Consider the following 22860-nt stretch of genomic DNA (forward strand, 5'->3'; position numbering starts at 1 on the left):
CACATTTGTCTCAAACCCCCCCTGCAGTTTTCAAAATATCCCAAACATCGCAATTTCCAGGACTGAGCAATATTTTGGAGCCAAATTCTGGCTCTATGCACGTATTCGTAGTTTGAAATTACGAATTTTTATACCCATCATATGCCAAGTCCTGAGAGCGGCAGTGAGTCAAATTTTGCACTAACTCCTTACAGTTTTCGAAATATCCCAAATATCCCAATTTCGAAGCCTGAGCCATATTTTGGAGCCAAATTCTGGCTCTCTGCACGTATTCGCAGTTTGAAAATACCATTTTTGTATATCCAATATATGCCAAGTACTGAAAGCAGCATTAGGTTACATTTGTCCCTAACCTCCCTGCAGTTTTCAAAATATCCCAAACATCACAATATCGAGGCCTGAGCCATATTTTGGAGCCTAATTCTGGCTCTCTGCACGTATTCGAAGTTTGATATTACGATTTTTATACCCAACATATGCCAAGTACTGAAAGCGGCAGTGAGTCACATTTCGCACAAACTCCCCTGCAGTTTTCGAAATATCCCAAATATCCCAATTTCGAGGCCTGAGCCATATTTTGGAGCCAAATTCTGGCTCTCTGCACGTATTCGCAGTTTGAAATTACGACTTTTTTATACCCAACATATGCCAAGTACTGAACGCGGCGTTTGGTCACATTTGTCCAAAACCCCCCCTGCAGTTTTCAAAATATCCCAAACATCCTAATTTCGAGGCCTGAGCCATATTTTGGAGCCAAATTCTGGCTCTATGCACGTATTCGTGGTTTGAAATTACGATATTTTATACCCAACATATGCCAAGTCCTAAAAGCGGCAGTGAGTCACATTTCGCACAAACTCCCCTGCAGTTTTCAAAATATCCCAAATATCCCAATTTTGAGGCCTGAGCTATATTTTGGAACCAAATTCTGGCTCTCTGCACGTATTCGAAGTTTGAAATTACTACTTTTTATACCCAACATATGCCAAGTTCTGAAAGCGGCAGTGAGTCACATTTTGCACAAACTCCCCTGCAGTTTTCGAAATATCCCAAATATCCCAATTTTGAGGCCTGAACCATATTTTGGAGCCAAATTCTGGCTCTCTGCACGTATTCGTAGTTTGAAATTACGAATTTATATACCCAACATATGCTAAGTACTGAAAGTGGCATTTGGTCACATTTGTCCCAAACCTCACTACAGTTTTCAAAATATCCCAAACATCCCAATTTCGAGGCATGAGCCATATTTTGGAGCCAAATTCTGGCTCTCTGCACGTATTCGTAGTTTGAAATTACGAATTTATATACCCAACATATGCGAAGTACTGAAAGCGGCGTTTCGTCACATTTGTCCCAAAACTCCCTGCAGTTTTCAAAATATCCCAAACATCCCAATTTCGAGGCCTGAGCCATATTTTGGAGCCAAATTCTGGCTCTATGCACGTATACGCGGTTTGAAATTACGATATATTATACCCAACATATGCCAAGTACTGAAAGTGGCGTTTGGTTACCTTTGTCGCAAACCTCCCAGCAGTTTTCAAAATATCCCAAACATCCCAATTTCGAGGCCTGATCCATATTTTGGAGCTAAATTCTGGCTCTATGCACGTATTCGTGGTTTGAAGTTACGATATTTTATACCCAACATATGTCAAGTCCTGAAAGCGGCAGTGAGTCACATTTCGCACAAACTCCCCTGCAGTTTTCGAAATATCCCAAATATCAAATTTTGAGGCCTGAGTCATATTGTGGAGCCAAAATCTGGCTCTCTGCACGTATTCGCAGTTTGAAAATACGAATTTTTTATATCCAACATATGCCAAGTACTGAAAGCAGCGTTAGGTTACATTTGCCCCTAACCTCCCTGCAGTTTTCAAAATATCCCAAACATCACAATATCGAGGCCTGAGCCATATTTTGGAGCCAAATTCTGGCTCTCTGCACGTATTCGAAGTTTGATATTACGATTTTTATACCCAACATATGCCAAGTACTGAAAGCGGCAGTGAGTCACATTTCGCACAAACTCCCCTGCAGTTTTCGAAATATACCAATTTCGAGGCCTGAGCCATATTTTGGAGCCAAATTCTGGCTCTCTGCACGTATTCGCAGTTTGAAATTACGACTTTTTTATACCCAACATATGCCAAGTACTGAACGCGGCGTTTGGTCACATTTGTCCAAAACCCCCCCTGCAGTTTTCAAAATATCTCAAACATCCTAATTGCGAGGCCTGAGCCATATTTTGGAGCCAAATTCTGGCTCTATGCACGTATTCGTGGTTTGAAATTACGATATTTTATACCCAACATATGCCAAGTCCTAAAAGTGGCAGTGAGTCACATTTCGCACAAACTCCCCTGCAGTTTTCGAAATATCCCAAATATCCCAATTTTGAGGCCTGAGCTATATTTTGGAACCAAATTCTGGCTCTCTGCACGTATTCGAAGTTTGAAATTACTACTTTTTATACCCAACATATGCCAAGTCCTGAAAGCGGCAGTGAGTCACATTTCGCACAAACTCCCCTGCAGTTTTCGAAATATCCCAAATATCCCAATTTTGAGGCCAGAGCCATATTTTGGAGCCAAATTCTGGCTCTCTGCACGTATTCGAAGTTTGAAATTACCTCTTTTTATACCCAACATATGCTAAGTACTGAAAGTGGCATTTGGTCACATTTGTCCCAAACCTCACTACAGTTTTCAAATATCCCAAACATCCCAATTTCGAGGCATGAGCCATATTTTGGAGCCGAATTCTGGCTCTCTGCACGTATTCGTAGTTTGAAATTACGAATTTATATACCCAACATATGCCAAGTACTGAAAGCGGCGTTTCGTCACATTTGTCCCAAAACTCCCTGCAGTTTTCAAAATATCCCAAACATCCCAATTTCGAGGCCTGAGCCATATTTTGGAGCCAAATTCTGGCTCTATGCACGTATACGCGGTTTGAAATTACGATATATTATACCCAACATATGCCAATTACTGAAAGCGGCGTTTGGTTACTTTTGTCGCAAACCTCCCTGCAATTTTCAAAATATCCCAAAAATTCCAATTCCGTGGCCTGAGCAATATTTTGGAGCCAAATCCTGGCTCTCTGCACGTATTCGCAGTTTGAAATTACCACTTTTTTATACCCAACATATTCCAAGTACTGAAGCAGCGTTTGGTCACATTTGTCTCAATCCACCCTGCATTTTTCAAAATATCCCAAACATCCCAATTTTGAGGCCTGAGCCATATTTTGGAGCCAAACTCTGGCTCTCTGCACGCATTTGCAGTTTGAAATTACGACTTTTTTATACCCAATATATGCCAAGTACTGAAAGCGGAGTTTGGTCACATTTGTCCCAAACCCCACCTGCAGTTTTCAAAATATCCCAAACATCCCAATTTCGAGGACTAAGCAATATTTTGGAGCCAAATTCTGGCTCTATGCACGTATTCGCAGTTTGAAATTACGACTTTTTATACCCAACATATGCCAAGTCCTGAAAGCGGCAGTGAGTCAAATTTTGCACAAACTCCATTACAGTTTTCGAAATATCCCAAATATCCCAATTTCGAAGCATGAGCCATATTTTGGAGCCAAATTCTGGCTCTCTGCACGTATTCGCAGTTTGAAAATACGATTTTTTTATATCCAACATATGCCAAGTACTGAAAGCAGCGTTAGGATACATTTGTCCCTAACCTCCCTGCAGTTTTCAACATATCCCAAACATCACAATATCGAGGCCTGAGCCATATTTTGGAGCCAAATTCTGGCTCTCTGCACGTATTCGCAGTTTGAAATTACGACTTTTTTATACCCAACATATGCCAAGTACTGAACGCGGCGTTTGGTCACATTTCTCCAAAATCCCCCCTGCAGTTTTCAAAATATCCAAAACATCCCAATTTCGAGGCCTGAGCCATATTTTGGAGCCAAATTCTGGCTCTATGCACGTATTCGTGGTTTGAAATTACGATATTTTATACCCAACATATGCCAAGTCCTGAAAGCGGCAGTGAGTCACATTTCGCACAAACTCCCCTGCAGTTTTCGAAATATCCCAAATATCCCAATTTTGAGGACTGAGCCATATTGTGGAGCCAAATTCTGGCTCTCTGCACGTATTCGAAGTTTAAAATTACTACTTTTTATACCCAACATATGCCAAGTCCTGAAAGCGGCAGTGAGTCACATTTCGCACAAACTCCCCTGCAGTTTTCGAAATATCCGAAATATCCCAATTTTGAGGCCTGAGCCATATTTTGGGGCCAAATTCTGGCTCTCTGCACGTATTCGAAGTTTGAAATTACGACTTTTTATACTCAACATATGCTAAGTACTGAAAGTGGCATTTGGTCACATTTGTCCCAAACCTCACTGCAGTTTTCAAAATATCCCAAACATCCCAACTTCGAGGCATGAGCCATATTTTGGAGCCAAATTTTGGCTCTCTGCACGTTTTCGCAGTTTGAAATTACGAATTTATATACCCAACATATGCCAAGTACTGAAAGCGGCGTTTTGTCACATTTGTCCCAAACCTCCCTGCAGTTTTCAAAATATCCCAAACATCCCAATTTCGAGGCCTAATCCATATTTTGGAGCCAAATTCTGGCTCTATGCACGTATTCGCTGTTTGAAGTTATGATATTTTATACCCAACATATGCCAAGTCCTGAAAGCGGCAGTTAGTCACATTTCGCACAAACTCACCTGCAATTTTCGAAATATCACAAATATCCCAATTTCAAGGCCTGAGCAATATTTTGGAGCCAAATTCTGGCTCTCTGCACGCATTCAAAGTTTGAAATTACGAATTTTTATTCCCAACATATGCCAAGTACTGAAAGTGGTGTTTGGTCAAATTTGTCCCAAACCTCCCTGCAGTTTTCAAAATATCCCAAACATCCCAATTTCGTGGCCTGAGCAATATTTTGGAGCCAAATTCTGGCTCTCTGCACGTATTCGCAGTTTGAAATTACCACTTTATTATACCCAACATATGCCAAGTACTGAAAGCGGCGTTTGGTCACATTTCTCTCAATCCACCCTGCATTTTTCTAAATATCCCAAACATCCCAATTTCGAGGCCTGAGCCATATGTTGGAGCAAAATTCTGGCTCTCTGCACGTGTTCGCAGTTTGAAATTACGACTTTTTTATACCCAACATATACCAAGTACTGAAAGCAGCGTTTGGTCACATTTGTCAAAAAAAAAACCCTGCAATTTTCAAAATATCCCAAACATCCCAATTTCGAGGCCTGAGCCATATTTTGGAGCCAAATTCTGGCTCTATGCACGTATTCTCGGTTTGAAATTACGACATTTTATACCCAACATATGCTAAGTCTTGAAAGCGGCAGTGAGTCACATTTCGCACAAACTCCCCTGCAATTTTCGAAATATTGCAAATTTCCCAATTTCGAGGCCTGAGCCATATTTTGCAGCCAAATTCTGGCTCTCTGCACGTATTCGCAGTTTGATATTACGATTTTTATACCCAACATATGCCAAGTACTGAAAGCGGCAGTGAGTCACGTTTTGCACAGACTCCCCTGCAGTTTTTGAAATATCCCAAACATCACAATATCGAGGCCTGAGCCATATTTTGGAGGCAAATTCTGGCTCTCTGCACGTATTCGAAGTTTGATATTAAGATTTTTATACCCAACATATGCCAAGTACTGAAAGCGGCAGTGAGTCACATTTCGCACAAACTCCCCTGCAGTTTTCGAAATATCCCAAATATCCCAATTTCGAGGCCTGAGCCATATTTTGGAGCCAAATTCTGGCTCTCTGCACGTATTCGCAGTTTGAAATTACGACTTTTTTATACCCAACATATGCCAAGTATTGAACGCAGCGTTTGGTCACATTTGTCCAAAACCCCCCCTGCAGTTTTCAAAATATCCCAAACATCCCAATTTCGAGGCCTGAGCCATATTTTGGAGCCAAATTCTGGCTCTATGCACGTATTCGTGGTTTGAAATTACGATATTTTATACCCAACATATGCCAAGTCCTGAAAGCGGCAGTGAGTCACATTTCGCCAAACTCCCCTGCAGTTTTCGAAATATCCCAAACATCCCAATTTCGAGGCCTGAGCCATATTTTGGAGCCAAACTCTGGCTCTCTGCAGGTATTTGCAGTTTGAAATGACGACTTTTTTATACCCAATATATGCCAAGTACTGAAAGCGGAGTTTGGTCACATTTGTCTCAAACCCCCCCTGCAGTTTTCAAAATATCCCAAACATCGCAATTTCCAGGACTGAGCAATATTTTGGAGCCAAATTCTGGCTCTATGCACGTATTCGTAGTTTGAAATTACGAATTTTTATACCCATCATATGCCAAGTCCTGAGAGCGGCAGTGAGTCAAATTTTGCACAAACTCCTTACAGTTTTCGAAATATCCCAAATATCCCAATTTCGAAGCCTGAGCCATATTTTGGAGCCAAATTCTGGCTCTCTGCACGTATTCGCAGTTTGAAAATACCATTTTTTTATATCCAATATATGCCAAGTACTGAAAGCAGCGTTAGGTTACATTTGTCCCTAACCTCCCAGCAGTTTTCAAAATATCCCAAACATCACAATATCGAGGACTGAGCCATATTTTGGAGCCTAATTCTGGCTCTCTGCACGTATTCGAAGTTTGATATTACGATTTTTATACCCAACATATGCCAAGTACTGAAAGCGGCAGTGAGTCACATTTCGCACAAACTCCCCTGCAGTTTTCGAAATATCCCAAATATCCCAATTTCGAGGCCTGAGCCATATTTTGGAGCCAAATTCTGGCTCTCTGCACGTATTCGCAGTTTGAAATTACGACTTTTTTATACCCAACATATGCCAAGTACTGAACGCGGCGTTTGGTCACATTTGTCCAAAACCCCCCCTGCAGTTTTCAAAATATCCCAAACATCCTAATTTCGAGGCCTGAGCCATATTTTGGAGCCAAATTCTGGCTCTATGCACATATTCGTGGTTTGAAATTACGATATTTTATACCCAACATATGCCAAGTCCTAAAAGCGGCAGTGAGTCACATTTCGCACAAACTCCCCTGCAGTTTTCGAAATATCCCAAATATCCCAATTTTGAGGCCTGAGCTATATTTTGGAACCAAATTCTGGCTCTCTGCACGTATTCGAAGTTTGAAATTACTACTTTTTATACCCAACATATGCCAAGTTCTGAAAGCGGCAGTGAGTCACATTTTGCACAAACTCCCCTGCAGTTTTCGAAATATCCCAAATATCCCAATTTTGAGGCCTGAACCATATTTTGGAGCCAAATTCTGGCTCTCTGCACGTATTCGTAGTTTGAAATTACGAATTTATATACCCAACATATGCTAAGTACTGAAAGTGGCATTTGGTCGCATTTGTCCCAAACCTCACTACAGTTTTCAAAATATCCCAAACATCCCAATTTCGAGGCATGAGCCATATTTTGGAGCCAAATTCTGGCTCTCTGCACGTATTCGTAGTTTGAAATTACGAATTTATATACCCAACATATGCCAAGTACTGAAAGCGGCGTTTCGTCACATTTGTCCCAAAACTCCCTGCAGTTTTCAAAATATCCCAAACATCCCAATTTCGAGGCCTGAGCCATATTTTGGAGCCAAATTCTGGCTCTATGCACGTATACGCGGTTTGAAATTACGATATATTATACCCAACTTATGCCAAGTACTGAAAGTGGCGTTTGGTTACCTTTGTCGCAAACCTCCCAGCAGTTTTCAAAATATCCCAAACATCCCAATTTCGAGGCCTGATCCATATTTTGGAGCTAAATTCTGGCTCTATGCACGTATTCGTGGTTTGAAGTTACGATATTTTATACCCAACATATGCCAAGTCCTGAAAGCGGCAGTGAGTCACATTTCGCACAAACTCCCCTGCAGTTTTCGAAATATCCGAAATATCCCAATTTTGAGGCCTGAGCCATATTTTGGGGCCAAATTCTGGCTCTCTTCACGTATTCGAAGTTTGAAATTACGACTTTTTATACTCAACATATGCTAAGTACTGAAAGTGGCAATTGGTCACATTTGTCCCAAACCTCACTGCAGTTTTCAAAATATCCCAAACATCCCAACTTCGAGGCATGAGCCATATTTTGGAGCCAAATTCTGGCTCTCTGCACGTATTCGCAGTTTGAAATTACGAATTTATATACCTAACATATGACAAGTACTGAAAGCGGCGTTTTGTCACATTTGTCCCAAACCTCCCTGCAGTTTTCAAAATATCCCAAACATCCCAATTTCGAGGCCTAATCCATATTTTGGAGCCAAATTCTGGCTCTATGCACGTATTCGCTGTTTGAATTTACGATATTTTATACCCAACATATGTCAAGTCCTGAAAGCGGCAGTGAGTCACATTTCGCACAAACTCCCCTGCAATTTTCGAAATATCCCAAATATCCCAATTTCAAGGCCTGAGCAATATTTTGGAGCCAAATTCTGGCTCTCTGCACGCATTCAAAGTATGAAATTACGAATTTTTATTCCCAACATATGCCAAGTACTGAAAGTGGTGTTTGGTCAAATTTGTCCCAAACCTCCCTGCAGTTTTCAAAATATCCCAAACATCCCAATTTCGTGGTCTGAGCAATATTTTGGAGCCAAATTCTAGCACTCTGCACGTATTCGCAGTTTGAAATTACCACTTTATTATACCCAACATATGCCAAGTACTAAAAGCGGCGTTTGGTCACATTTGTCTCAATCCACCCTGCATTTTTCAAAATATCCCAAACATCCCAATTTCGAGGCCTGAGCCATATTTTGGAGCAAAATTCTGGCTCTCTGCACGTGTTCGCATTTTGAAATTACGACTTTTTTATACCCAACATATACCAAGTACTGAAAGCAGCGTTTGGTCACATTTGTCAAAAAAAAACCTGCAGTTTTCAAAATATCCCAAACATCCCCATTTCGAGGCCTGAGCCATATTTTGGAGCCAAATTCTGGCTCTCTGCACGTATTCGTAGTTTGAAATTACGAATTTATATACCCAACATATGCCAAGTACTGAAAGCGGCGTTTCGTCACATTTGTCCCAAAACTCCCTGCAGTTTTCAAAATATCCCAAACATCCCAATTTCGAGGCCTGAGCCATATTTTTGAGCCAAATTCTGGCTCTATGCACGTATTCGCTGTTTGAAGTTACGATATTTTATACCCAACATATGCCACGTCCTGAAAGCGGCAGTGTGTCACATTTTGCTCAAACTCCTCTGCAATTTTCGAAATATCCCAAATATCCCAATTTCAAGGTCTGAGCAATATTTTAGAGCCAAATTCTGTCTCTCTGCACGCATTCGAAGTTTGAAATTACGAATTTTTATACCCAACATATGCCAAGTACTGAAAGTGGTGTTTGGTCAAATTTGTCCCAAACCTCCCTGCAGTTTTAAAAATATCCCAAACATCCCAATTTCGTGGCCTGAGCAATATTTTGGAGCCAATTTCTGGCTCTCTGCACGTATTCGCAGTTTGAAATTACCACTTTTTTATACCCAACATATGCCAAGTACTGAACGCGGCGTTTAGTCACATTTGTCCAAAACCCCCCCTGCAGTTTTCAAAATATCCCAAACATCCCAATTTCGAGGCCTGAGCCATATTTTGGAGCCAAATTCTGGCTCTCTGCATGTATTTGCAGTTTGAAATTACGGCTTTTTTATACCCAATATATGCCAAGTACTGAAAGCGGAGTTTGGTCACATTTGTCCCAAACCCCACCTGCAGTTTTCAAAATATCCCAAACATCCCAATTTCGAGGCCTGAGCCATATTTTGGAGCCAAACTCTGGCTCTCTGCAGGTATTTGCAGTTTGAAATGACGACTTTTTTATACCCAATATATGCCAAGTACTGAAAGCGGAGTTTGGTCACATTTGTCCCAAACCCCCCCTGCAGTTTTCAAAATATCCCAAACATCCCAATTTCCAGGACTGAGCAATATTTTGGAGCCAAATTCTGGCTCTATGCACGTATTCGTAGTTTGAAATTACGAATTTTTATACCCATCATATGCCAAGTCCTGAGAGCGGCAGTGAGTCAAATTTTGCACAAACTCCCTTACAGTTTTCGAAATATCCCAAATATCCCAATTTCGAAGCCTGAGCCATATTTTGGAGCCAAATTCTGGCTCTCTGCACGTATTCGCAGTTTGAAAATACGATTTTTTTATATCCAATATATGCCAAGTACTAAAAGCAGCGTTAGGTTACATTTGTCCCTAACCTCCCTGCAGTTTTCAAAATATCCCAAACATCACAATATCGAGGCCTGAGCCATATTTTGGAGCCTAATTCTGGCTCTCTGCACGTATTCGAAGTTTGATATTACGATTTTTATAACCAACATATGCCAAGTACTGAAAGCGGCAGTAAGTCACATTTCGCACAAACTCCCCTGCAGTTTTCGAAATATCCCAATTTCCAGGCCTGAGTCATATTTTGGAGCCAAATTCTGGCTCTCTGCACGTATTCGCAGTTTGAAATTACGACTTTTTTATACCCAACATATGCCAAGTACTGAACACGGCGTTTGGTCACATTTGTCCAAAACCCCCCCTGCAGTTTTCAAAATATCCCAAACATCCTAATTTCGAGGCCTGAGCCATATTTTGGAGCCAAATTCTGGCTCTATGCACGTATTCGTGGTTTGAAATTACGATATTTTATACCCAACATATGCCAAGTCCTGAAAGCGGCAGTGAGTCACATTTTGCACAAACACCCCTGCAGTTTTCGAAATATCCCAAATATCCCAATTTTGAGGCCTGAACCATATTTTGGAGCCAAATTCTGGCTCTCTGCACGTATTCGAAGTTTGAAATTACCTCTTTTTATACCCAACATATGCTAAGTACTGAAAGTGGCATTTGGTCACATTTGTCCCAAACCTCACTACAGTTTTCAAAATATCCCAAACATCCCAATTTCAAGGCATGAGCCATATTTTGGAGCCAAATTCTGGCTCTCTGCACGTATTCGTAGTTTGAAATTACGAATTTATATACCCAACATATGCCAAGTACTGAAAGCGGCGTTTCGTCACATTTGTCCCAAAACTCCTTGCAGTTTTCAAAATATCCCAAACATCCCAATTTCGAGGCCTGAGCCATATTTTGGAGCCAAATTCTGGCTCTATGCACGTATTCGCGGTTTGAAATTACGATATATTATACCCAACATATGCCAAGTACTGAAAGCGGCGTTTGGTTACCTTTGTCGCAAACCTCCCAGCAGTTTTCAAAATATCCCAAACATCCCAATTTCGAGGCCTGAGCAATATTTTGGAGCCAAATTCTGGCTCTATGCACGTATTCGCTGTTTGAAGTTATTATATTTTATACCCAACATATGCCAAGTCCTGAAAGCGGCAGTGAGTCACATTTCGCACAAACTCCCCTGCAGTTTTCGAAATATCCCAAATATAACAATTTTGAGGCCTGAGCCATATTGTGGAGCCAAATTCTGGCTCTCTGCACGTATTCGAAGTTTAAAATTACTACTTTTTATACCCAACATATGCCAAGTCCTGAAAGCGGCAGTGAGTCACATTTCGCACAAACTCCCCTGCAGTTTTCGAAATATCCGAAATATCCCAATTTTGAGGCCTGAGCCATATTTTGGGGCCAAATTCTGGCGCTCTGCACGTATTCGAAGTTTGAAATTACGACTTTTTATACTCAACATATGCTAAGTACTGAAAGTGGCATTTGGTCACATTTGTCCCAAACCTCACTGCAGTTTTCAAAATATCCCAAACATCCCAACTTCGAGGCATGAGCCATATTTTGGAGCCAAATTCTGGCTCTCTGCACGTATTCGCAGTTTGAAATTACGAATTTATATACCCAACATATGCCAAGTACTGAAAGCGGCGTTTTGTCACATTTGTCCCAAACCTCCCTGCAGTTTTCAAAATATCCCAAACATCCCAATTTCGAGGCCTAATCCATATTTTGGAGCCAAATTCTGGCTCTATGCACGTATTCGCTGTTTGAAGTTACGATATTTTATACCCAACATATGCCAAGTCCTGAAAGCGGCAGTGAGTCACATTTCGCACAAACTCCCCTGCAATTTTCGAAATATCCCAAATATCCCAATTTCAAGGCCTGAGCAATATTTTGGAGCCAAATTCTGGCTCTCTGCACGTATTCGCAGTTTGAAATTACCACTTTATTATACCCAACATATGCCAAGTACTGAAAGCGGCGTTTGGTCACATTTGTCCAAAACCCCCCTGCAGTTTTCAAAATATCCCAAACATCCCAATTTCGAGGCCTGAGCCATATTTTGGAGCCAAATTCTGGCTCTATGCACGTATTCGTGGTTTGAAATTACGATATTTTATACCCAACATATGCCAAGTCCTGAAAGCGGCAGTGAGTCACATTTCGCACAAACTCCCCTGCAGTTTTCGAAATATCCCAAACATCCCAATTTCGAGGCCTGAGCCATATTTTGGAGCCAAACTCTGGCTCTCTGCAGGTATTTGCAGTTTGAAATAACGACTTTTTTATACCCAATATATGCCAAGTACTGAAAGCGGAGTTTGGTCACATTTGTCCCAAACACCCCCTGCAGTTTTCAAAATATCCCAAACATCCCAATTTCCAGGACTGAGCAATATTTTGGAGCCAAATTCTGGCTCTATGCACGTATTCGTAGTTTGAAATTACGAATTTTTATACCCATCATATGCCAAGTCCTGAGAGCGGCAGTGAGTCAAATTTTGCACAAACTCCCTTACAGTTTTCGAAATATCCCAAATATCCCAATTTCGAAGCCTGAGACATATTTTGGAGCCAAATTCTGGCTCTCTACACGTATTCGCAGTTTGAAAATACGATTTTTTTATATCCAATATATGCCAAGTACTGAAAGCAGCGTTAGGTTACATTTGTCCCTAACCTCCCTGCAGTTTTCAAAATATCAAAAACATCACAATATCGAGGCCTGAGCCATATTTTGGAGCCTAATTCTGGCTCTCTGCACGTATTCGAAGTTTGATATTACGATTTTTATACCCAACATATGCCAAGTACTGAAAGCGGCAGTGAGTCACATTTCGCACAAACTCCCCTGCAGTTTTCGAAATATCCCAATTTCGAGGCCTGAGCCATATTTTGGAGCCAAATTCTGGCTCTCTGCACGTATTCGCAGTTTGAAATTACGACTTTTTTATACCCAACATATGCCAAGTACTGAACGCGGCGTTTGGTCACATTTGTCCAAAACCCCCCTGCAGTTTTCAAAATATCCCAAACATCCCAATTTCGTTGCCTGAGCAATATTTTGGAGCCAAATTCTGGCTCTCTGCACGTATTCGCAGTTTGAAATTACCACTATATTATACCCAACATATGCCAAGTACTGAAAGCGGCGTTTGGTCACATTTGTCTCAATCCACCCTGCATTTTTCAAAATATCCCAAACATCCCAATTTCGAGGCCTGAGCCATATTTTGGAGCAAAATTCTGGCTCTCTGCACGTGTTCGCAGTTTGAAATTACGACTTTTTTATACCCAACATATACCAAGTACTGAAAGCAGCGTTTGGTCACATTTGTCAAAAAAAAACCCTGCAGTTTTCAAAATATCCCAAACATCCCAATTTCGAGGCCTCAGCCATATTTTGGAACCAAATTCTGGCTCTCTGCACGTATTCGTAGTTTGAAATTACGAATTTATATACCCAACATATGCCAAGTACTGAAAGCGGCGTTTCGTCACATTTGTCCCAAAACTCCCTGCAGTTTTCAAAATATCCCAAACATCCCAATTTCGAGGCCTGAGCCATATTTTGGAGCCAAATTCTGGCTCTATGGACGTATACGCGGTTTGAAATTACGATATATTATACCCAACATATGCCAAGTACTGAAAGCGGCGTTTGGTTACCTTTGTCGCAAACCTCCCAGCAGTTTTCAAAATATCCCAAACATCCCAATTTCGAGGCCTGATCCATATTTTGGAGCCAAATTCTGGCTCTATGCACGTATTCGCTGTTTGAAGTTACGATATTTTATACCCAACATATGCCAAGTCCTGAAAGCGGCAGTGTGTCACATTTTGCTCAAACTCCTCTGCAATTTTCGAAATATCGAAAATATCCCAATTTCAAGGTCTGAGCAATATTTTAGAGCCAAATTCTGTCTCTCTGCACGCATTCGAAGTTTGAAATTACGAATTTTTATACCCAACATATGCCAAGTACTGAAAGTGGTGTTTGGTCAAATTTGTCCCAAACCTCCCTGCAGTTTTAAAAATATCCCAAACATCCCAATTTCGTGGCCTGAGCAATATTTTGGAGCCAATTTCTGGCTCTCTGCACGTATTCGCAGTTTGAAATTACCACTTTTTTATACCCAACATATGCCAAGAACTGAACGCGGCGTTTGGTCACATTTGTCCAAAACCCCCCCTGCAGTTTTCAAAATATCCCAAACATCCCAATTTTGAGGCCTGAGCTATATTTTGGAGCCAAATTCTGGCTCTCTGCACGTATTTGCAGTTTGAAATTACGGCTTTTTTATACCCAATATATGCCAAGTACTGAAAGCGGAGTTTGGTCACATTTGTCCTAAACCCCACCTGCAGTTTTCAAAATATCCCAAACATCCCAATTTCGAGGACTAAGCAATATTTTGGAGCCAAATTCTGGCTCTATGCACGTATTCGCAGTTTGAAATTACGACTTTTTATACCCAACATATGCCAAGTCCTAAAAGCGGCAGTGAGTCAAATTTTGCACAAACTCCCTTACAGTTTTTCGAAATATCCCAAATATCCCAATTTCGAAGCCTGAGCCATATTTTGGAGCCAAATTCTGGCTCTCTGCACGTATTCGCAGTTTGAAAATATGATTTTTTTATATCCAACATATGCCAAGTACTGAAAGCGGCGTTTTGTCACATTTGTCCCAAACCTCCCTGCAGTTTTCAAAATATCCCAAACATCCCAATTTCGAGGCCTAATCAATATTTTGGAGCCAAATTCTGGCTCTATGCACGTATTCGCTGTTTGAAGTTACGATATTTTATACCCAACATATGCCAAGTACTGAAAGTGGTGTTTGGTCAAATTTGTCCCAAACCTCCCTGCAGTTTTCAAAATATCCCAAACATCCCAATTTCGTGGCCTGAGCAATATTTTGGAGCCAAATTCTGGCTCTCTGCACGTATTCGCAGTTTGAAATTACCACTTTATTATACCCAACATATGCCAAGTACTGAAAGCGGCGTTTGGTCACATTTGTCCAAAACCCCCCCTGCAGTTTTCAAAATATCCCAAACATCCCAATTTCGAGGCCTGAGCCATATTTTGGAGCCAAATTCTGGCTCTATGCACGTATTCGTGGTTTGAAATTACGATATTTTATACCCAACATATGCCAAGTCCTGAAAGCGGCAGTGAGTCACATTTCGCACAAACTCCCCTGCAGTTTTCGAAATATCCCAAACATCCCAATTTCGAGGCCTGAGCCATATTTTGGAGCCAAACTCTGGCTCTCTGCAGGTATTTGCAGTTTGAAATAACGACTTTTTTATACCCAATATATGCCAAGTACTGAAAGCGGAGTTTGGTCACATTTGTCCCAAACACCCCCTGCAGTTTTCAAAATATCCCAAACATCCCAATTTCCAGGACTGAGCAATATTTTGGAGCCAAATTCTGGCTCTATGCACGTATTCGTAGTTTGAAACTACGAATTTTTATACCCATCATATGCCAAGTCCTGAGAGCGGCAGTGAGTCAAATTTTGCACAAACTCCCTTACAGTTTTCGAAATATCCCAAATATCCCAATTTCGAAGCCTGAGACATATTTTGGAGCCAAATTCTGGCTCTCTACACGTATTCGCAGTTTGAAAATACGATTTTTTTATATCCAATATATGCCAAGTACTGAAAGCAGCGTTAGGTTACATTTGTCCCTAACCTCCCTGCAGTTTTCAAAATATCAAAAACATCACAATATCGAGGCCTGAGCCATATTTTGGAGCCTAATTCTGGCTCTCTGCACGTATTCGAAGTTTGATATTACGATTTTTATACCCAACATATGCCAAGTACTGAAAGCGGCAGTGAGTCACATTTCGCACAAACTCCCCTGCAGTTTTCGAAATATCCCAATTTCGAGGCCTGAGCCATATTTTGGAGCCAAATTCTGGCTCTCTGCACGTATTCGCTGTTTGAAATTACGACTTTTTTATACCCAACATATGCCAAGTACTGAACGCGGCGTTTTGTCACATTTGTCCAAAACCCCCGTGCAGTTTTCAAAATATCCCAAACATCCCAATTTCGTGGCCTGAGCAATATTTTGGAGCCAAATTCTGGCTCTCTGCACGTATTCGCAGTTTGAAATTACCACTATATTATACCCAACATATGCCAAGTACTGAAAGCGGCGTTTGGTCACATTTGTCTCAATCCACCCTGCATTTTTCAAAATATCCCAAACATCCCAATTTCGAGGCCTGAGCCATATTTTGGAGCAAAATTCTGGCTCTCTGCACGTGTTCGCAGTTTGAAATTACGACTTTTTTATACCCAACATATACCAAGTACTGAAAGCAGCGTTTGGTCAAATTTGTCAAAAAAAAACCCTGCAGTTTTCAAAATATCCCAAACATCCCAATTTCGAGGCCTGAGCCATATTTTGGAACCAAATTCTGGCTCTCTGCACGTATTCATAGTTTGAAATTACGAATTTATATACCCAACATATGCCAAGTACTGAAAGCGGCGTTTCGTCACATTTGTCCCAAAACTCCCTGCAGTTTTCAAAATATCCCAAACATCCCAATTTCGAGGCCTGAGCCATATTTTGGAGCCAAATTCTGGCTCTATGCACGTATACGCGGTTTGAAATTACGATATATTATACCCAACATATGCCATGTACTGAAAGCGGCGTTTGGTTACCTTTGTCGCAAACCTCCCAGCAGTTTTCAAAATATCCCAAACATCCCAATTTCGAGGCCTGATCCATATTTTGGAGCCAAATTCTGGCTCTATGCACGTATTCGCTGTTTGAAGTTACGATATTTTATACCCAACATATGCCAAGTACTGAAAGCGGCGTTTGGTCACATTTGTCTCAATCCACCCTGCATTTTTCAAAATATCCCAAACATCCCAATTTCGAGGCCTGAGCCATATTTTGGAGCAAAATTCTGGCTCTCTGCACGTGTTCGCAGTTTGAAATTACGACTTTTTTATACCCAACATATACCAAGTACTGAAAGCAGCGTTTGGTCACATTTGTCAAAAAAAAACCCTGCAGTTTTCAAAATATCCCAAACATCCCAATTTCGAGGCCTCAGCCATATTTTGGAACCAAATTCTGGCTCTCTGCACGTATTCGTAGTTTGAAATTACGAATTTATATACCCAACATATGCCAAGTACTGAAAGCGGCGTTTCGTCACATTTGTCCCAAAACTCCCTGCAGTTTTCAAAATATCCCAAACATCCCAATTTCGAGGCCTGAGCCATATTTTGGAGCCAAATTCTGGCTCTATGGACGTATACGCGGTTTGAAATTACGATATATTATACCCAACATATGCCAAGTACTGAAAGCGGCGTTTGGTTACCTTTGTCGCAAACCTCCCAGCAGTTTTCAAAATATCCCAAACATCCCAATTTCGAGGCCTGATCCATATTTTGGAGCCAAATTCTGGCTCTATGCACGTATTCGCTGTTTGAAGTTACGATATTTTATACCCAACATATGCCAAGTCCTGAAAGCGGCAGTGTGTCACATTTTGCTCAAACTCCTCTGCAATTTTCGAAATATCGAAAATATCCCAATTTCAAGGTCTGAGCAATATTTTAGAGCCAAATTCTGTCTCTCTGCACGCATTCGAAGTTTGAAATTACGAATTTTTATACCCAACATATGCCAAGTACTGAAAGTGGTGTTTGGTCAAATTTGTCCCAAACCCCCCCTGCAGTTTTCAAAATATCCCAAACATCCCAATTTTGAGGCCTGAGCTATATTTTGGAGCCAAATTCTGGCTCTCTGCACGTATTTGCAGTTTGAAATTACGGCTTTTTTATACCCAATATATGCCAAGTACTGAAAGCGGAGTTTGGTCACATTTGTCCTAAACCCCACCTGCAGTTTTCAAAATATCCCAAACATCCCAATTTCGAGGACTAAGCAATATTTTGGAGCCAAATTCTGGCTCTATGCACGTATTCGCAGTTTGAAATTACGACTTTTTATACCCAACATATGCCAAGTCCTAAAAGCGGCAGTGAGTCAAATTTTGCACAAACTCCCTTACAGTTTTTCGAAATATCCCAAATATCCCAATTTCGAAGCCTGAGCCATATTTTGGAGCCAAATTCTGGCTCTCTGCACGTATTCGCAGTTTGAAAATATGATTTTTTTATATCCAACATATGCCAAGTACTGAAAGCGGCGTTTTGTCACATTTGTCCCAAACTCCCCTGCAATTTTCGAAATATCCCAAATATCCCAATTTCAAGGCCTGAGCAATATTTTGGAGCCAAATTCTGGCTCTCTGCACGCATTCAAAGTTTGAAATTACGAATTTTTATTCCCAACATATGCCAAGTACTGAAAGTGGTGTTTGGTCAAATTTGTCCCAAACCTCCCTGCAGTTTTCAAAATATCCTAAACATCCCAATTTCGTGGCCTGAGCAATATTTTGGAGCCAAATTCTGGCTCTCTGCACGTATTCGCAGTTTGAAATTACCACTTTATTATACCCAACATATGCCAAGTACTGAAAGCGGCGTTTGGTCACATTTGTCCAAAACCCCCCCTGCAGTTTTCAAAATATCCCAAACATCCCAATTTCGAGGCCTGAGCCATATTTTGGAGCCAAATTCTGGCTCTATGCACGTATTCGTGGTTTGAAATTACGATATTTTATACCCAACATATGCCAAGTCCTGAAAGCGGCAGTGAGTCACATTTCGCACAAACTCCCCTGCAGTTTTCGAAATATCCCAAACATCCCAATTTCGAGGCCTGAGCCATATTTTGGAGCCAAACTCTGGCTCTCTGCAGGTATTTGCAGTTTGAAATAACGACTTTTTTATACCCAATATATGCCAAGTACTGAAAGCGGAGTTTGGTCACATTTGTCCCAAACACCCCCTGCAGTTTTCAAAATATCCCAAACATCCCAATTTCCAGGACTGAGCAATATTTTGGAGCCAAATTCTGGCTCTATGCACGTATTCGTAGTTTGAAATTACGAATTTTTATACCCATCATATGCCAAGTCCTGAGAGCGGCAGTGAGTCAAATTTTGCACAAACTCCCTTACAGTTTTCGAAATATCCCAAATATCCCAATTTCGAAGCCTGAGACATATTTTGGAGCCAAATTCTGGCTCTCTACACGTATTCGCAGTTTGAAAATACGATTTTTTTATATCCAATATATGCCAAGTACTGAAAGCAGCGTTAGGTTACATTTGTCCCTAACCTCCCTGCAGTTTTCAAAATATCAAAAACATCACAATATCGAGGCCTGAGCCATATTTTGGAGCCTAATTCTGGCTCTCTGCACGTATTCGAAGTTTGATATTACGATTTTTATACCCAACATATGCCAAGTACTGAAAGCGGCAGTGAGTCACATTTCGCACAAACTCCCCTGCAGTTTTCGAAATATCCCAATTTCGAGGCCTGAGCCATATTTTGGAGCCAAATTCTGGCTCTCTGCACGTATTCGCTGTTTGAAATTACGACTTTTTTATACCCAACATATGCCAAGTACTGAACGCGGCGTTTTGTCACATTTGTCCAAAACCCCCCTGCATTTTTCAAAATATCCCAAACATCCCAATTTCGAGGCCTGAGCCATATTTTGGAGCAAAATTCTGGCTCTCTGCACGTGTTCGCAGTTTGAAATAACGACTTTTTTATACCCAACATATACCAAGTACTGAAAGCAGCGTTTGGTCACATTTGTCAAAAAAAAACCCTGCAGTTTTCAAAATATCCCAAACATCCCAATTTCGAGGCCTGAGCCATATTTTGGAACCAAATTCTGGCTCTCTGCACGTATTCATAGTTTGAAATTACGAATTTATATACCCAACATATGCCAAGTACTGAAAGCGGCGTTTCGTCACATTTGTCCCAAAACTCCCTGCAGTTTTCAAAATATCCCAAACATCCCAATTTCGAGGCCTGAGCCATATTTTGGAGCCAAATTCTGGCTCTATGCACGTATACGCGGTTTGAAATTACGATATATTATACCCAACATATGCCATGTACTGAAAGCGGCGTTTGGTTACCTTTGTCGCAAACCTCCCAGCAGTTTTCAAAATATCCCAAACATCCCAATTTCGAGGCCTGATCCATATTTTGGAGCCAAATTCTGGCTCTATGCACGTATTCGCTGTTTGAAGTTACGATATTTTATACCCAACATATGCCAAGTCCTGAAAGCGGCAGTGTGTCACATTTTGCTCAAACTCCTCTGCAATTTTCGAAATATCCCAAATATCCCAATTTCAAGGTCTGAGCAATATTTTGGAGCCAAATTCTGGCTCTATGCACGTATTCGCAGTTTGAAATTACGACTTTTTATACCCAACATATGCCAAGTCCTAAAAGCGGCAGTGAGTCAAATTTTGCACAAACTCCCTTACAGTTTTTCGAAATATCCCAAATATCCCAATTTCGAAGCCTGAGCCATATTTTGGAGCCAAATTCTGGCTCTCTGCACGTATTCGCAGTTTGAAAATACGATTTTTTTATATCCAACATATGCCAAGTACTGAAAGCAGCGTTAGGTTACATTTGTCCCTAACCTCCCTGCAGTTTTCAAAATATCCCAAACATCACAATATCGAGGCCTGAGCCATATTTTGGACCCAAATTCTGGCTCTCTGCACGTATTCGCAGTTTGAAATTACGACTTTTTTATACCCAACATATGCCAAGTACTGAACGCGCCGTTTGGTCACATTTCTCCAAAATCCCCCCTGCAGTTTTCAAAATATCCAAAACATCCCAATTTCGAGGCCTGAGCCATATTTTGGAGCCAAATTCTGGCTCTATGCACGTAATCGTGGTTTGAAATTACGATATTTTATACCCAACATATGCCAAGTCCTGAAAGCGGCAGTGAGTCTCATTTCGCACAAACTCCCCTGCAATTTTCGAAATATCCCAAATATCCCAATTTCAAGGCCTGAGCAATACTTTGGAGCCAAATTCTGGCTCTCTGCACGCATTCGAAGTTTGAAATTACGAATTTTTATACCCAACATATGCCAAGTACTGAAAGTGGTGTTTGGTCAAATTTGTCCCAAACCTCCCTGCAGTTTTCAAAATATCCCAAACATCCCAATTTCGTGGCCTGAGCAATATTTTGGAGCCAAATTCTGGCTCTCTGCACGTATTCGCAGTTTGAAATTAACACTTTTTTATACCCAACATATGCCAAGTACTGAAAGCAGCGTTTGGTCACATTTGTCTCAATCCACCCTGCATTTTTCAAAATATCCCAAACATCCCAATTTCGAGGCCTGAGCCATATTTTGGAGCCAAACTCTGGCTCTCTGCACGTATTTGCAGTTTGAAATTACGGCTTTTTTTTACCCAATATATGCCAAGTACTGAAAGCGGAGTTTGGTCACATTTGTCCCAAACCCCACCTGCAGTTTTCAAAATATCCCAAACATCCCAATTTCGAGGACTAAGCAATATTTTGGAGTCAAATTCTGGCTCTATGCACGTATTCGTGGTTTGAAATTACGATATTTTAGACCCAACATATGCCAAGTCCTGAAAGCGGCAGTGAGTCACATTTCGCACAAACTCCCCTGCAATTTTCGAAATATCCCAAATATCCCAATTTCAAGGCCTGAGCAATATTTTGGAGCCAAATTCTGGCTCTCTGCACGCATTCAAAGTTTGAAATTACGAATTTTTATTCCCAACATATGCCAAGTACTGAAAGTGGTGTTTGGTCAAATTTGTCCCAAACCTCCCTGCAGTTTTCAAAATATCCCAAACATCCCAATTTCGTGGCCTGAGCAATATTTTGGAGCCAAATTCTGGCTCTCTGCACGTATTCGCAGTTTGAAATTACCACTTTATTATACCCAACATATGCCAAGTACTGAAAGCGGCGTTTGGTCACATTTGTCCAAAACCCCCCCTGCAGTTTTCAAAATATCCCAAACATCCCAATTTCGAGGCCTGAGCCATATTTTGGAGCCAAATTCTGGCTCTATGCACGTATTCGTGGTTTGAAATTACGATATTTTATACCCAACATATGCCAAGTCCTGAAAGCGGCAGTGAGTCACATTTCGCACAAACTCCCCTGCAGTTTTCGAAATATCCCAAACATCCCAATTTCGAGGCCTGAGCCATATTTTGGAGCCAAACTCTGGCTCTCTGCAGGTATTTGCAGTTTGAAATAACGACTTTTTTATACCCAATATATGCCAAGTACTGAAAGCGGAGTTTGGTCACATTTGTCCCAAACACCCCCTGCAGTTTTCAAAATATCCCAAACATCCCAATTTCCAGGACTGAGCAATATTTTGTAGCCAAATTCTGGCTCTATGCACGTATTCGTAGTTTGAAATTACGAATTTTTATACCCATCATATGCCAAGTCCTGAGAGCGGCAGTGAGTCAAATTTTGCACAAACTCCCTTACAGTTTTCGAAATATCCCAAATATCCCAATTTCGAAGCCTGAGACATATTTTGGAGCCAAATTCTGGCTCTCTACACGTATTCGCAGTTTGAAAATACGATTTTTTTATATCCAATATATGCCAAGTACTGAA

Source organism: Procambarus clarkii, unplaced genomic scaffold (assembly GCF_040958095.1).
Source record: "Procambarus clarkii isolate CNS0578487 unplaced genomic scaffold, FALCON_Pclarkii_2.0 HiC_scaffold_96, whole genome shotgun sequence".
Lineage (NCBI taxonomy): Eukaryota > Metazoa > Arthropoda > Malacostraca > Decapoda > Cambaridae > Procambarus > Procambarus clarkii.